Source organism: Carcharhinus amblyrhynchos, chromosome 10 (assembly GCF_965287045.1).
Source record: "Carcharhinus amblyrhynchos chromosome 10, sCarAmb.v2.hapA, whole genome shotgun sequence".
Taxonomy (NCBI): domain Eukaryota; kingdom Metazoa; phylum Chordata; class Chondrichthyes; order Carcharhiniformes; family Carcharhinidae; genus Carcharhinus; species Carcharhinus amblyrhynchos.
Genome location: NC_137333.1, coordinates 21,863,438 through 21,875,950, shown reverse-complemented (window position 1 = coordinate 21,875,950; position 12,513 = coordinate 21,863,438).

Here is a 12,513-nt window from a genome sequence, read left to right as displayed (position 1 = left end):
CCAGAATCTCTGTGTTCGAGTCCCACCCCAGGACTTGATGGCCAAGAAAGGTACGGTCATGTTGTGGCCAACCAGATTGAGGATCAACCTGCACAATCCTTCCAACACACACCAATGGCAGGCAATGAGAGTAGTGGAGACTCCTGGTCAATCGTGTTTGGTGTAGAGTGTCACCCCTCAAACTATAAGCAAGCCTTTGATGACTGTGTTGTTCCAGGAAAAACCTTGCTTTGGAAACATGAAAGTCTGCCTTTTGCACCACTAGATGTGGGAGGAGAAACAACAAGTTCATCATTAGAAAGTTGCTGATAGTAAATTAGTTTACCTAAGTGGACTAATTTGTTACCTGATATTTATTTCGTCAGCAGCTCCTGTTAATTATTTGCACGCTCAATGTTCGATCATGCTAACTACAAATCTAAGATTGACCAACAACTGTTTCTTCATTACTTTATTGTCCAACTTCTTTGATCATTATCCAGAAAGAGTTAATTAATTCATTCAAAACCTTATGTAGATCCAACTGGAGGTATTGTTGTCATCCTAGGTTTTCAAATCCTTCCATGGTTTCAACTTTCCCTGTCTCTGTAGTATCCTCTGGCCTGACCAATGCCTGAGGTGTCTGTATTCCTTCGATTCTGGCATCTCTCCCAATTTCCATTCCCCATTGTTGGAAGAATGTTCTCAGCTGCATAAACTGCAATTTATCAAATTTTCTGCCTAAACTTCTTCACATTTCAAATTCTGTTATTCTTTTAGTGGTAGAATCATAGAACATACCATGCAAAGGGAGGCCATTTGGCCCATCGAATCTGCACCGGCCACAATCCTACCCAGGCCCTTTCCTCGTAACCCCATGCATTTACCCCAGTTAGCCCCCCAACACTAAGGGGCAATTAGCATGGCCAATTCACCTAACCCGCACATCTCGGAGGAAACTGGAGCATTCAGAGGAAACCCACGCAGGCACAGACAGAATGTGCAAACTCCACACGGACAGTAACCCAAGCCAGGAATCAAACCGAGGTCCCTGGTGCTGTGAGGCAGCAGTGCCACTGTGCCATCGTGTCACTGTGCCATCCCTGTCCTAATAGCTTTTTATATAGCTTTATGTCAAATGTTTGTTTGGAAAACATTCTGGAGTAATTTACTACATTAAAAGCATGATATCAATGCAAGTTTTCTGGAAATACTAAAGCTGAATTTGTTGATGCAAGACAGTTTGCTGTGCCAATTTTCAGCATTACTAACATCAGGATAGAAACTGGGTAGCAAAAGCTTTTTTGACAAGGAGTTATAATGTACGTTTAAGGATTCATCATGTGCTCTTGATAAATCTTCTGAATATATTAGTCCTAGAATTGTTACAAACACCTTATGAAGTTCTAAGCCACAGATGCTTCATGAAAATTGTGATTTAATAGAAGTAAGTCCACAGAAAATTAAAACTCAAAAGACAAGTTTCTGTTTAATATCAGCCATGTTATGGTACCACAGCAAACAAAATAAGAACAGGAAATTCTAGATAAACTCAGCAAGGCTGGCAGCATCTGCGGAAACAAAGGGGGATATTCACCTGTTGGTACACTGACAGCACTGAGCAGGTGTGATTCAGCTTGTTCATATGGGCCAGGCTGGCCCCCGTGTGAATTACAGAGATTCTCCAACCGCAGCGGCGCCTGATGTGTTGGAGTTGGGAATAACATCTTAGCCCTAATAAGTGGGAGCAGCAAATTATTGTTCCCTGCTGCCCCCACTCTCATTTCATCAACCGACATAGCAGTGAAGACAGCAGCACCTTGCGTCCTGGATATTGACATCGACAGGATGCTGTCCGTCATTGACAAGGGAAGGAGCACCTTGTCCCCAAAGGTTGGCAGGAGACCCCATGTGGAAATGGCAGCAGGTGCCTGGGAAGCGGTGGCTGAGGCAGTAAGCTGCATCAACCTTACCAGGAGAAACACACCTCAATGCAGGGAGAAGATGAATGACCAGTTTTGAACTGCAAAGGTTAGGTACTCACCTCACTTCTCCTGGCATCACTCTGCCAGCCAGCATTAAAGCCTTGACATTTTCAACCACCTCAGTTACCAACATCTCCTTCCAAGCCCCTTCCCCACCCCCCTTTGCCAGCTTGTCCAGTGCACACACATGATGTCAATCCCCCATTGCTGGTTGGACACTATCTCACAAGGACCTCTTTGTTTACCCCTAGGACAAGACACAAGCAGAGGAAGTGAGAGAAGACCAAATGTACGGCCTACCGCTAAACTCCTACCCCACCCTCCCCACCCCCTCCCCCCCCAGCCCCACCCAATCCCCCCACAAGGAGAGGGCACTGAAAATTGTGGGGGATACCCTTGAGTGAGCAGTGGTCGACTACGAGGTTGGATTGCCCCGAGGAATTGAGAGTCCAATGCATCATTACCCTGATGACCTATCACAAGTGAGTCTATCATTTTGTACACCCTCAATATTCTCAAAAGCTGACGCCATGTTGTTTTTCTTCCAGGATCTCCATCAGATGAGTTGGCCATCCAGGATTGCAGATTTTCCAGATGCAGAGGGACATTGTAGTGGTGCTTCAGAACTTTGCCCAATCACACTGGACCATGGCTGAGGGCATTGCCAACATGGCTGAGACAATGGCTACCCTCCAGGACTTAGACACCAGATGACATTGAGACATCTGGAGGTCCCTCAAACAGCACTGCCATTCCATGAAGTTACCCGAGGGCCAGCAAGTACCCTGAGGGAGAATGAAGTGCTAGAGCCCAATGTAGGACTCTTTGGGACTCTCCAGCCCCATTGTATCCCTCCTCCTGACTCTGGTGCATCCAATGGGCATCATCTGGCGTCATTACCTGTGACACCTATAAGCTGGTTGGCCCTCCAGGTCCAGGCCCTCCTGAGCATGCCCACTAAGGTCATCACAGGCTAAAGGGTGTAGAAAGCAGCAGACCACTTCCACTTCAGATGTGCAATCTGGGGGAACATCTAGATTGAGCTTGAAAGCTAAAAAGACTAAGAAATTGCAGGAGCAGTGAGTGGGCATGAATGCAGTATCACAGCGTAAGATAAGGAGAAACGGGAACAAAAGTACACTAGCACCATTAAATCAATGTTACAATCCACGACAGGTTTCATCTCACTGTGTGTGGTAACCCTCAGCACCAAGGGATGGTTGCATGGTCTCTGAGTGCATGGTCTGTCTCCAGCTCGGATGTGGGATCTTCCAACAGCCTTACCTGGGAGTCTTTCAAGGGAAAACTGAAATGGGTGCAGGAAAGGCATGTGCCGGTTAAGAGGAATGGTGGGAAAGGTAGGATTAGAGAGCCGTGGATTACTAGAGATATTGAGGATTTGGTCAGGAAGAAACGAGAGGTGTACGTTAGGTCTAAGCAACTGGGAACGGAGAGAGCGCTGGAGGAATACAAAGAGAGTAGGAGGGATCTCAAAAGGGGAGTTAGGGGGGCAAAAAGGGGGCATGAAATGGTTTTGGCAGGTAGGATTAAGGAAAATCCAAAGGCGTTTTTCTCCTATGTTCGGAACAAAAGGTTGGCTAGGGGAAAAATCGGTCCCCTCAGGGACAGAGGAGGGGAATTGTGCTTAGAGTCTGAGGGAATGGGGGAGATCCTGAATGAATACTTTGTGTCGGTATTCACGAAGAAGAGGGGCTTGGTGTCTTGTAATGTCTTGGAGGGAGATATAGACCAATTGAAGGAACTATCCATTACGAGGGAAGAAGTGTTAGGGCTTTTAGGTACCACTGTTTAAAAAGGGTAGGAGGGATAACCCCGGTAACTGTAGGCCAGTGAGTTTAACGTCAGTGGTAGGCAAGTTGATGGAGAGGATTCTTAGGGATAGGATGTATGAGCACCTAGGACGTTGCGGTCTGATTAGGGATACGCAGCATGGCTTTGTTAAGAGGAAGTCTTGCCTTACGAATCTGGTAGAATTTTTTGAGGAAGTGACATAAACGGTTGACGAAGGATGAGCCGTTGATGTCATTTATATGGGTTTCAGTAAGGCATTTGACAAAGTCCCTCATGGTAGGTTGGTAGAAAAGATTAAGGCTCATGGGATACGAGGCCAGGTATCTAGATGGGTGGAGAACCGGCTTGCTAAGAGGAGGCAGAGAGTAGTAGTGGAGGGGTCCTTTTCTAGCTGGAGGTCTGTCACTAGTGGTGTGCCACCGGGCTCAGTACTGGGACCTCTTCTCTTTGTAGTGTATATAAATGACTTGGAAGAGAGAGTAAGTGGTGTGATCAGCAAATTTGCTGATGACACTAAGATGGCTGGATTGGCGGGCAGTGAGGAGCAGTGTCTGGCAATACAGTGGGATATAGATAGGCTAGTATATTGGGCAGATGTATGGCAAATGGAGTTTAATCCTGATAAATGTGAGGTGATGCATTTTGGCCGGAATAATGTAGGGCAGAGTTATATGATAAAGGGAAAGCCTATAAAGAGTATAGAAATGCAGCGGGACCTGGGGGTGCAAGTGCACAAGTCTTTGAAGGTGGCAGTACAAGTGGAGAAGGCTGTGAAGAAAGCTTATGGTATGTTAGCCTTTATAGGAAGGGGTATAGAGTATAAGAGCTGGAGTCGAATGTTGCAGTTGTACAGAACGTTGGTTAGGCTGCATCTGGAGTACTGCATCCAGTTCTGGTCGCCTTACTACCGGAAGGACGTGGAGACTTTGGAGAGAGTGCAGAGGAGGTTTACCAGGATGTTGCCTGGTATGGAAGGACTGGGTTATGAGGAAAGATTGAGCAAACTGGGGCTGTTTTCCTTTGAAAGACGTCGACTGAGGGGGGATCTAATAGAGGTATATAAGATTATGAAAGGTATAGATAGAGTAAACAGTAGTAAGCTATTTCCTATGTTAGGGACGCACAGTACGAGGGGCCACGGGCTTAGGGTGAGGGGGGAGAGGCATAACACAGATATTAGAGGGAGGTTTTTCACACAGAGGGTAGTGGGGGTATGGAATGCTCTGCCAAGCAAGGCACGCTGGATTTGTTTAAGAGTTACTTCGACAGGCACATGAGTCGGTTGGAGATGGGAGGATATAGGAGACTGTTTTAAATAAGGTTCATTAGCATTGGGACGTCCCTGGTAATGTGTAAGGATGCGGAATGTTACTAATGTTTTTCTCTTTTAATCCACAGGTTTTAAGTCGGTCCGCCTTGTTGTCCAACGAGGGGCATACACGCGATGGGTCGTACTAGGGCTGCTCTTGGATGTTCGAGAGTAGCCTAGTGCTTCATGTCGTTAGTGTGAGCTTAAACTGGACCAGATGTTGGGCAACATGACAGCTCAGTGACTATCACTGTTTGCTGTGCAGCCAGTGTCTGTGGGAGTTTGCGCATTCTCCCCGTGCTTGCGTGGGTTTTCTCCGGGTGCTCCGGTTTCCTCCCACATCCCAAAGATGTGCTGTTAGGCTGACTGGAGGTAATAAATTGTCCCTAAATTAGTTTCCCTCAATGTGGAATGCCATCATCATAGATAAGGGTTGTGAGTGGAGGGGGGACTGGTAATGTTAAAATGGCAGCGCAGGTTCATTGGGCCGAAGGGCCTGTTTCCCGGGCTGTTTTTGTTTTTTGTACCTCAAGTGGGAGGCCATTAGAGCCAGAGTTTGCCATTCCGGGTTGACAGCATCACCATTTAATGATGAGGAGGCTGCTCCGTTCCCAGCACCAATGCCTCCAAATGCCCTCACTCTGCCACAAGTGAGAATGCCACACATTCAGAAATGAGCTGGGAGGTCAGAGGGCTGTAATGTAAAGGATAGGAGTCAGACATTTTGCGACAATATGGAACACCACAGCTTTTGTCACAGCGAGTCACGGGAGCGGGGAGAATCTGGATTTCAATGCACTATGCTTCTTTAAATATGCTAATCTGGTACCTGCCCAGATTACCAGGGCAGGGAGCGGTGGCAGGGAAGATCACAGCAAGGTTTGACACCAGCGCTGCATGTGCTTAACCGCTTCCTTGTGATTCTTTGGCTCTGCTCCATTCTCATGCAACCTGCATCTGGCATGATGTGGCCAGAAGATCACAGCTGTTTAATTTGTTTCTCCCCACAGATGCTGCCAGCCTTGCTGAGTTTATGCACCACTCTCAGTTTTAATTGATGGCATTTTGCTTCAATGCAAAATAACACTGAAACTCTCACTAATATTATTCCCTAAATGTCATTTCTCCTTCAGAAGAAATTCAACACTCAAAAGTGAAATTGAAATATGAAGGATAATTTTCTGCTAATGGGAGAGCTTTACATGATAAAGGTGCAGTAAATGACTGAAATTAATGCAAAATATCCTCATTAATTTTTTTGTCCATTTATAATTGCACATCAGGTGCAATTTAATCTCTGATATGTGCTCTTGGTGAGCAAGACTCATACTGAGGGCAGGAAATTATCTAATTACCTATGTTGTTATTGGGCTAAGGAAATACACAGGAGGCTTCAAAGGAGAGAAATTATCTTAATATTTTGGAGCATAAGAACATGAGAAATGGAAGCAGAAGTGGAACATATGACCCCTCCAGCGGAGAGTTTGTTGTTAAGGTTTCAGAATCAAATGTCAACCTGGTGAAAGTGTCAAAGTTTTACTTTTTTTTGCTTTATTTTATTAATTCCCCTCTTGTTAACAGCATTGACGCTCAAGCCAGTGCAATTGTTAATTCTCATTTGTGGATTGTTTATTTAGTTAGTGAATATACGGAAATTCAAACCAATGTTTTCATCTGTCACTGCATTGGCTCCGAAAAAGATGATTGTAGAAAATAATGTACCTTTTGAAATATTTGCAAGAAATTGTACCTGCTTCTAAATAACTGCTTACAAACATGATTTTTCAACAAGTTCATTACTACATTGGTTTATAATGGCTACTTTCACAGCAAATAGTTTAAAGCTAATACAGTTCAAGTGAAGGAGTTCCACAGTCCATTCAAAAGCCATCTCAATGATGTCCATTCATTATTACCTTAGATCTTGTTTGGCCCTAAGAATTTGTAAGACTTGATATAGTTCAAATTGCTCTTGTTTTTCTTGCGATAATGTACCCTTTGCATCTTAGCAGCTAACATCCATCAGTGTCCAATTCATAAATGTCTGTGCTTGTTTTTAGCTTATTTGTCACACAGGCTCTGACCATTTATTTGTTTCAGTCCCTTCAGTTTGCTGCAAGTCAAAAATGCAATTAAAACTGGGGAAGAGAACAGACCCCAGGTTCATTCTTAAAAGCTGCTGTGATCCTGTCAACACAGAAAATGCAACATAAGGTAAAAATGAAGATCAAAGGGTAAAGAAAAGTGCAGCAAAGGAATAAGCCCTTCGGCCCACCAAGTCTGTGTCAACACAGGTGCCTCTCTAATCTAATATTTTCTTGCCTCTATCTGGTCCATATCCCTCTATTCCCTGCCTATTCATACATCTATCCTGATGCCTCTTGAACATTATTATAGAATCTGCTTCCACCACCTCTTCTGGCAGCACGTTCCAGGCATGCACCAACCTCTGTGAGAAAAACTTGGGCCTTACATCTCTTTTAAATTTTCTCTCTCTCACTCTCAACTTATGCCCACAAGTAATTGACCCTTTGGCCCTAGGAAAAAGACTCTGACTATCCACTCTATCCAAGTCTGTCAGAATATTGTAAACCTCTCTCAGGTCCCCCTCATCTTCTGATGCTCCAGTGAAAACAACCACAGTTTGTTCAAACTTTCTTCATAGTCCACATCCTCCAAACCAGGTAACATCTTGGTAAATATCTTCTGCACCCTTTCCAACGCATCAACATCCTTCCAGTAGTGTAGTATAATAGCACACAGTACTCCAAATGCGGCCTAACCAAAGTCTTATACAGCTGCATTATGATTTTCCAATTCCTATACCAACACCTCAACTGATAAAGGCTGCACACCATACGCCTTCTTGATCACCTTATCCACCTGTGTTGCCACATCAGAGAACTGGATCCGCACGCCTAGATCTTCCTTTATGCTAATATTTCTAAGGGCTGTACCATTTACTGTATACTTTCGTTCTGCAGTAGACTTTCCAACTCAGATCACTTCACATTTATCTGGGTTAAATTCCAGCCGCAATCTTTCAGCTCAAGTCTCCAGCTGATTTATATCCTGCTGTATCCTCTGACAATCCTCCTCATTATCCGCTACTCCATCAATTTTTGTATCATCTGCAAATGTACTCATCAGACTGCCTACATCTTCCTCCAAATCATTTATATATATATTATAAACAACACTGCTGTTGTGGAACACCGCTTGTCACAGGCCTCCAGTTAGAAAGTACCCTTCCATTGCTAGTCTCTGCTTTCTATGCCCAAGCTAGTTTTGTATCCATCTTACCAGCTCATGTCAGATCCCATATGACTTTACCTTCTGTATCAGCCTGCCATGAGGAACTTCATTGAAGGCTTTACAAATCATCATATATAAAAAATCCACTGCCCTGTCCTGGTCATTTTTTTTGTCACTTCCTCAAAGAACACAATCAAGCTTGTGAGACACAACTTCCCCTTCACAAAACGATGCTGCCTATCGCTAATAAGCCTATTCTCTTCCAGATGTGAGTACAACCTGCTCCTAAGAATCTTCTCCAATAATTTCCCCACCACTGATGTAAGGCTCACAAGTTTGTGATTTCCCAGATTTTCTCTTCTGACCTTCTTAAACAGAGGAACAATGGTAGCTACTTTCCAATCTTCTGGTACCTTGCCCATAGTTAAAGAGGAGACAAAGATTTTGGCCAAGGCCTCAGCAATATTTTTTCCCTCACCTCACTCAGTTTTCTAGGATAGATCCTATATGGCCTTCGGGATTGTGGACCTTAATGTTTTTCCAAATCTCAAATATCTCCTCCCTTTTTAATCTCAACATGTCCTAGAATGTCAACATCCTCCTTTCTACACTCACCATCCATCACATCCTTCTCCTTTGTGAATACTCATGCAAAACAATCATTAAGAACCTTACCCACCTCATCTGGCTCCACACACAATTTTCCTCAGTGTCTTGTCTGGACCTACCCTTTCCTCAGCTACCCTCTTCCTCCTTACATATGTTATCACTAGAACATTAATCCAGAAACTCAGCTAATGTTCTGGGGACTCAAGTTCGAATCCCACAATGATGGGTGGTGGAATTTGAATGCAAAAAAATCTGGAATTAAGAATGTATTGATAATCATGAAACCATTGTCGATTATCGGAAAAACACATTTGGTTCACTAACGTCCTTTAGGGAAGGAAAATTCCTGTCCTTAACTGGCCTAAAGTGATTCTAGAATCACACTAATGTGGTTGACTCTCAATTACCCTCTGAAATGGCTTAGTTCCGTTTCAAGGGAAACAAGAGAAGGGCAATAACTGTTGGCCAGCCGGCGACTCCCATGTCCCATGAATTAATTAAAATGAGGGTTCCACCTGCTGAGGTGATTATCCACCTCCATCCCAATTAGTCTCTTAAACCAAGTGACCCTCTTCTGCTGTGTGGCTTGCAAAGGGACTATCACCACACCATCATATTCCCAAGTGCAATGATGGAGTTGGCCCTTGGCCAAGAAAACTGAAGGAGAGAGTTGAATTCCCCTTCAATGGCATTTGGTGCAGAGCATTCAGCACATAATGTCAGAGGTGGTGGTGTAAAGGATTGTCTCAAAAAACCTAGCTGCAGTGCAGAAAATCGTGTCCCCTTCAGACCTGCCTGATGGAAGTTTAAGTAGCTCAGTCATTAGTGCCCCTGTCTCTGAATCAGAAGCTCTGGATTCAAGTCGTGTTTCAGGACTTGTTGGTTGTGGAAGGAACAGTCATGATGTAATTTAACAGCAGGATAATCAGCCTGCCAATCCTTCTGACATCTCCCCACTATTTTCCAAAGAAAGGAAAAAAGAATGTGCCAAGATATGAAACAAACATCTGCCCAACTCTCTGCACAGCTTATCCCTCGTACTATAAACCTATTCTTTCCCTTCCTCCAACACTGTTCCTCAACACAGGATGAAATCCTTCAATCCAGGTCCTTTGTGTTTGCACTCACATAACTCAAGATGTGGAGATGCTGGCGTTGGACTAGGGTGGGTGCAGTAAGAAGTCTCACAACATCAGGTTAAAGTCCAACAGGTTTATTTGGAATCACAAGCTTTTGGAGTGCTGCTCCTTCCTCAGGTGTGTGGACCATAACTCAACACCTGGTAGGGTGTCCAAAACTACTCGCCTCTCTTGGTTACTCTTTCTTGCTCATCATTGACACTAAGTTGAGCTGCCCTCAGATATTTTTAAAACTCTTAAATCTGCTGACTAACTGACTTCCACTCTTTTTGAAGGACAAGCTGGCAGGTAGGATAATAAAGAGTATGAAAGCAAGGACAGGCACTGCAACTCAACAGACAGTGACAGTAATTCAAGAGGCAACCATCGATGTTGTTTCTGGAGAGAGGGTACGCAGCATGTGAGATGACCAGGCTGGAAATCAGGCATGAAAAAGGCATCGTCCTTTCCTTTTCAATTCCTTTGTAAGTTTCTTGTTCACTCAGTGAGCATAGCAACCTGGTGATACATTGCACTGCCACTCATTTATTATTGCCAGCCCCTGTTATTTCATGCTGATCCTTGTCCATCTCTCCTTTCTCTAAGTCCATGAGATGGTTTGGTCCTTGCATTCACAGATTCAGGGAGAACCTTCAGGAAAAATTACTAATTCATATTCTTCTAAACATCAGTCAAAAAATTGATAATGTGCATGGTATAACTGGTGAGCTATAGAAGTGTGCACCGACTGACTTACTGAGCCAAACGTGAATAAGAACATGGCAAAGATGGGCCAGGAAACAGTTCAATGGATGTCAAGGTTGCATCGTAATGTTGGTGGGGAGGATGGAGATGCTTTTGATGCCCAGCAGCCGTTTTCTCTATACCGGCCCTTAGCTCAATACATGACAGTGAGCATTTACACTAGCGAGTGTGGAGAAGATTATTATTATCCTCATTAAGATTCTGGTGGGTGTTGTCAAAATTCCACAATCGTCTATGAAATATCTGATCACCTCAGTGGACATTGTAACCCAGCTCTCCCTCCTGGAAAATGTGCAGGAGCATGAGGGTCAGAAATGTAATAATTCTTTGCCCATTTTACAGCAGCAAAACATGTTCCAAAGCATCCAATATTGTGGATTCCATATATTCCATGCTAGATTTTCATCATCCGCCATATTGCTAGAGGCATTGAATGGCGTCTCCAAATTCCACACCTGGAGCAGCTGTTATGTCTTTTTCCTATGTCTAAATTCTCCGTAGTCTAATGGCTGGTGGAAGCTTCAATGCCAACTATGTTCAAGAAAATGAGCGCTATATGTTTTTACATTCTTTCTAAATGAGACAGCTGCAACTCATCATTAAGAAACAGGAGTTTAAAAATAAACAACACAACGGTCCCAATTTCAACCGTTCATTTCCACTGAGTGTCTGGAGATACTCAACAGTTGTCCACAGCTCACCATTTCAATGTTAATGAGGCTTGAGACCCTGTAACACATTCATTTTATTACTTCTCAGAAATGTCCATACGAGGTCCATGGAATCTCTGGGTTTCACTGAATTCTTCATCTTGGGCTGACCAGATGAATAAGGGTGACAGGATCTTTGCTCTCCACCTATCCAATAGGAGTGCTAAACCATAGTCTGATATTAGAGCAGTCATGCAATGGGAATGGAAAATAATGCAATCTGTCAGGACAACTCCACTCCACCAATGTTTGCCTTAATGATAGAAAACCAAATAGACTGAACTGCCCTGGGAAAAGCTGAGTTGCTGCAATCAGCAGTCAGATCCTGTCACATCTCAGCAGCTTGAGATAGCTGACCGTGAGTATTTCAGCACCCAATCAGGACCCTTCCCAGTGGGAATGCATTGAGAAAAGAACTGAAATTTGTAAGAAAACACTGAAGAAAGGAACAATAACCTTACACCAGGAAGATAATTAAAATATTGTTGCTATCCCCCTGTGATAAGTTGGAAGGAGCCAGATGCAAAGAAATTTAACTCCAACACATTTGTCTGATTATAAGAGGCAATATACCGCTGTGAGATCTTTCAAGAAAGCAATTGTGGGCCTACACACACGTTAGATGATGCTAGTGAGCACAGACTGTTCTATTTTATCTTTCTGCAGCTAAATTCTGTCTGCTCTCCCATTATTGTTGCAGCTCCTTTCTATCAATGCAAGAGCAGAAGGGCCAGAAGGATTCCCATGACAAAAAAATATTGTCAGGAGTACATTAACAGTTTAGAGAACTTTGTGGGTGGGATTTTATGGCCTCACTCATCCCAAAACCATAATATGCTGCCCCTGATCAATGGAACATTCCATTGTCCATTACTTGCCTACTCTAATTACAGGTAGGCCAGTAAAGTTCCAGCCTATAACTACAAACTTGTCAAATCATCCAAAGACCCCAAACAAATGCAATACAGGGA